This window comes from Empidonax traillii, unplaced genomic scaffold, assembly GCF_003031625.1.
Source record: "Empidonax traillii isolate 1590-97213 ecotype Southwest subspecies unplaced genomic scaffold, ASM303162v1 scaffold3074:size15777, whole genome shotgun sequence".
Classification (NCBI taxonomy): Eukaryota; Metazoa; Chordata; class Aves; order Passeriformes; family Tyrannidae; genus Empidonax; species Empidonax traillii.
The window spans coordinates 1-4,915 of NW_020958267.1; the positions used below are offsets into that span (position 1 = coordinate 1).

General features: G+C 53.2%; 1 long non-coding RNA gene across 1 annotated transcript in view; it reads right to left on the bottom strand.

Annotated features, from left to right (window-relative positions):
• Nucleotides 1–3,183: 3,183 nt before the first annotated feature.
• The window catches only part of LOC114072367, a 10,003-nt gene continuing 8,271 nt past the window's right edge, over nucleotides 3,184–4,915 (bottom strand). The window contains exon 3 of the long non-coding RNA XR_003574162.1: nucleotides 3,184–3,194. This is a non-coding gene — a long non-coding RNA (uncharacterized LOC114072367). The remainder of the gene's footprint in view (nucleotides 3,195–4,915) is intronic.

Consider the following 4,915-nt stretch of genomic DNA (forward strand, 5'->3'; position numbering starts at 1 on the left):
GGAGATCCTTGCAGGAGTCACAGTCTGTCCCTGGGCTCCTGCTGCCACTGCCAGGGGCTGGAGGCCCCTCAGCCCTGCAGGGTGTCCCCTGCTCTGCCCTGTCTGAGCTGTCCCACGGCCTGAGGGATGGGCACGGGCAGCTCTGTGCACAGCAGCACATCCCAGGGCTGCAGCCCCAGGGTTTCCCAGGGGATGTTACCGCCAGAGTGAAGTGACCTCCCCACCCTGTGTGTCCCACAGCCCCTCCCAGCACCTCCAGGGTTAGTTGGTGGTGTTTGTGCTCTCTTGGTTCATCTCCCCACACACCCCTGTGCATGCTGAAGTCTCCTCTGTCCAATGCCAGTGTGGCCTTGTGACCTGCTCATTTGGTGTCTTCAGAGAAGGACAAACAACCTCTTGGTGGTGGGGGAGAGGCCAGTGCTGGGCATGGTGGCTCCAGGGGCTGATGTGTGACAATTGCCCTGGGCCCCTTGCCCAGGGTGTCCAGCACAGACACAGCCCAGACCCTGCTCTGCTGCTGCTTCTGCTCTGTCCCTGCAGGCCTGGCTGTGGAAGGGACACTGCTGTGCCCCCTCCTGCCCTCACACACTTGAGCTCACTGGCTTTGCCTTCAACAGGGCACTTTGCTGAGCTTGTTCTTGACAGCCAGGAGAAGACACCAGTTCCTTCCAGCCCCAGGGCTCGTTGCCTCCTCCCCCACCCCACAGAGCTGTGAGCTGTCCTACTGCTCTCCTGCACTCCCCATTCCACCCCCCACATCACACTCATCCCCTGAGAGCCACCAGCATCCTGTGAGGCACCAGAACCCAATTCCAGAGGATGGGGGTAAGGGCTTGGCTGTTCTACTTGGCAGAGCCCATGAAGGGCTTTCACAGCCACATCCCACAGTCCATTTGCCACCTGGAACCAGTGACTCTGAGTTCCTGCTTCCCCAGCCCCAGAGATGGTCCCCTTGTCTGCTCATTCCTCCACACTCTCTTCTCAGTGATGGCATCTTAACCAGACAAACCCCTGGGAATAAGTTACTTCTAAGTCTTCAATTCCTTTGTGGTTAATTTTGCAGATCTCAGAAGTGCAATCCAAGTGAATATATTGTATTATTAAAACGATGAATAAAGATGTCTTTTTTATGGCCTGTTTACTTTTTTTTCTGGTTTTAGGTTAATATCAGCAATCCCCAGTCGATATTGATCCCAAGGACTTCCTAATTCAGTCTGAATAGATAAGAAAATCAAGACCTTTTATGTCTGACAATCCATCAGACTTTATCCCTATCCCCACCCCACCATTCCCTCATCCAGCCCCTGGGACTCAAAGCAGCCTTGGGCAAATCTGAGCTTCCTCTACTAAAGGATGAACATGCAGGTTTCAGCTACTTGGCACCAACTCCCACCTGCTTGGCTTGGAGAAAGAGCTGCACAAGACAGTGGGTTGCTGTGGCTGTGTTTTGGTAGCAGGGGGACTACAGGGGTGGCTTCTGTTAGAATCTGCCAGAAGCTTCCCCTGTCCCATGGAGCCAATGCCAGCTGCTCCAGGACGGAGTTCCTGCCACTGGTCAAGGCTGAGCCACTTAGGAGTGACAGGAACACCTCTGGGATAACATATTTCAGAAGAGAGGAGAGTTGCACAGAAAAAATTCCAGGCTGGGAAGAGCAGAGTGAGAACATGGGATACCAACACAGACACCAAGGTTAGTGCAGAAGGAGGGGCAGGAGGGACCCCCCAGGAGCAGGGGAAGGACTCAGAGCTGAGGCCCCTGCAGCCCCTGGGGGAGCATCAGAGTGCAGAGACCCCCCTGCAGCCCGTGGAGGAGCCCACGCTGGAGCAGGGGGATGCAGGAAGGAGTCTGTGACCCCGTGGCAGGCCCAGGATGGAGCAGGTCCTGCAGGAGACCTGTGGCCCATGGAGAGGGAAGCCCAGGCTGGAGCAGGTTTTTCCCAGGTAGGACTCATGGCCCTGTGGGGAACCCACGCCGGTACAGCTCATCCCTGAAGGACTGACCCCATGGAGGAGGGACCCACAGGACAGCAGGGTGGGAAGAGCTGCTGCCTGAGGAATGGACTCACGTTGGGAGGTCCATCCAGGACTGTCCCCCCTGGAAGGGACCCCACAGGAACAGGGGAAAGACTCAGAGCTGTGGCCCCCCTGTAGCCCGTGGTGAGACCAAAGTAACGCAGGTGTCCCCCTGCAGACCATGGAGGAGCATCGGGGTGCAGAGACCCCCCTGCAGCCCATGAAAGAGTAACCCACAGGACAGCAGAATGGGAAGAGCTGCTGCCCGAGGGATGGACTCAAACAACACCTGACTGCAACCCCCTTTCCCATCCCCCTGCAGTGCTGGGGAGGAGGAGGGAGTGCTTAGAAGGAAGGAGAAGTGGGAGGAAGGTGATTTTAAGGATGTTTTATTTCTCACTCTTTGACTTTTATTTTATTAGGAATAAATTTAAGTACTATCCCTCCTTTGAGGCTGTTTTGCCTGTTAGTAAGTGACTTTCTCCCGACCCTTATCTCTACTCAGGATTCCTTAGGTTTTTTTTGGGTTTTTTTTTGTCTCCTCTGTGGAGTTGCAGAGGGAGGGGGAGGTAGTGGCTTTTAGTGAGTGTTTAAGATCCCACCAGGGTCAACCCATCACACCAACCCATGTGCTTGAGGACCTTTCGTGATGTCACACCCTATCCTCTCCATTCCAGAATAGCCCTTGGCAACCAAAGAACCAACACCCGACAACCCCAAAGTGAAGCCCCACCTGTGTGCCATGGGCCCCTTTGTGATGTCACAGCCTGTCCTCTCCATTCCAGAATGGCCCCTCCCACCTTTTGTCTGGCAGGAATTTTCATCCATATGCAATTCTGGGAGTCGAATTGGCAGTTTTAGCACAGGGCTTCTGCAAGAGAAAATCAGCCCTTTCCAAAGGGAACGAACGCCTGTAACTTTTGAGTTTCATGTACAGTGTGTGGGACACCCTGGGCACTTCATGCACAGCAAGAGCTTTTTGTCATGGCCCCTTTTGTCTGGGAGGAATCTTGGTTCCTATTCAATATTAGCAGTCGGACTGGCAATTTCAGTGAAGGGTTCTTACAAGAGAATAGCAGTCATTTCCCTCAGGAAAGAAAGACTTAGTCTCAGTCTCTCAGGTGCAGCTGGTGGGACACCCTGGTCAGTCCATGGGCAGCAAGAACTTTCTCTCCTGGCACCTTTTGTCTGGCAGGAATCTTTGTCCAGATTCAAATTTTGGAGTCAAACTAGCAATTTCGACCCTCGATCCCTTTTCCTGTTCCTTCAAATACAACCTGCAGGGCAGCTTTCTGCCATCTCTTCTCTTGGGAATTCTGAAGATAGACCCACTCCCATGTTTAACACCTCAGGCAAAACCACCCTGTTAACACCTTCCCCAACCTTTCCCAAAGATGAGATTTCATGGGCATTCCGTAATTATCTCCCAATCTTACCCAAACCCACAAACCATGACAGAAACCTCTCAGCCTCCCACTGCGTCCTTCCAATTGGTGTGCCTCCCTTACAGGAAAAATACCTTAAAATCAAGCACCCAAAATAATTTCTTGCTCTTTTTCCCAGAAAAGAAGACGTGGTGAACTCTCCAGAGCAGGGAATTGGAAGATCTCCCCAAAACTCCTTTGGTACCCACTGCAGGGCCAACAATACCTCTGTTCTGCTGTGCTGGCACTGCTTTGTCTCATCTGGGTCCCCAGAAACTGTCAGAGAAAGCCAGGGAATAAAATCTCTGCTCAGCTGGTTAGGTTCAAGAGTTGAAGGGCCTTGGGGATTGCTCTCTAACACATGGACATTGGTTCTCAAAACTTTGAACTATTTATATATTTTAGCAAACAAAGGAATTCATGTCCATTGGCTTACAAGTTCTGTAGTTCTCTGCATTAATTCTTATTCTCTCTTCTATTGGCTATCAATTTCTCACTTTGCACGATCCTTAGTCCACAATTTCTGTCCTTTTCTTATCTTTTCCCTAGATAGGGAGAGTCTCAGTAATTGTCTGTGTTAGTTTTGTCTTCATCTCTGGTTTCTGTGTCAGTATCTTCCCACTGCTGCAGGGGCTCCTTCACCAAGAAATAGAACTTGTTGGGTAACGGGCCCTGTCCTGTTTCATATTTTTCATGGGGATTGAGTCTTCCATGAGCAAATTGGCAGATGACCTCAAGCTGGGTTGCAGTGTTGATGTGCTGGAGGGTAGGAAGACTGTGCAGAGGGACCTGGACAGGCTGGATCTCTGGGTGGAGACCATGGGCATGAGGTTCAAGAGTGCCTTTGGTGCCTCTGGCGACAATAACCCCCTGCAGCTCCAGGCTGGGATCAGAGTAGCTACAAAGGGTGCCTGTGGGAAAGGCCCTGGGGGTGCTGGTCGAGGCTGACCCTGAGCCAGAGTGTGCCCAGGTGGGCAAGAAGGCCAACGGCATCCTGGCCTGGATCAGAAATAGTGGGTATAGATAAGGTACTGACATGGGCTGGCCAGGGAGGTGGTGGAGTCACCGTCCCTGGAGGTGTTTAAGGACAGACTGGACATGGCAAACTGAGTGCCGTGGTGTGCTTGACGTACTGGGGATGGGTTGAAGGCTGGAGGCTGGTTGATCTCCGAAGTCTCTGCCAACCTCATGGATTTTGGGCTTCTGTGCCATCCCAGCCTTTGGGACAGTGTCCTGGTGGCTCAGAGGCTCCGTCCCTGCCTTGCCTTGCCCATCTCCTGGGTGCCAGGCAAGGGCCTTGTGCCATCCCAGCCTTTGTGGGACAGCGCGGGGGCTGAAAACTGTCAGCGCTCCGTCCCCGTGCACAGAGCCTGGGCAGAACTTGGCTGGCAGGGACGGCACAGACTGTGCAGAGGGGTCAGCTCGTCCCACAGCAGCACGATGCCCAGCCAGGGCATCTCCTGGCTCCTCAGGCTCTC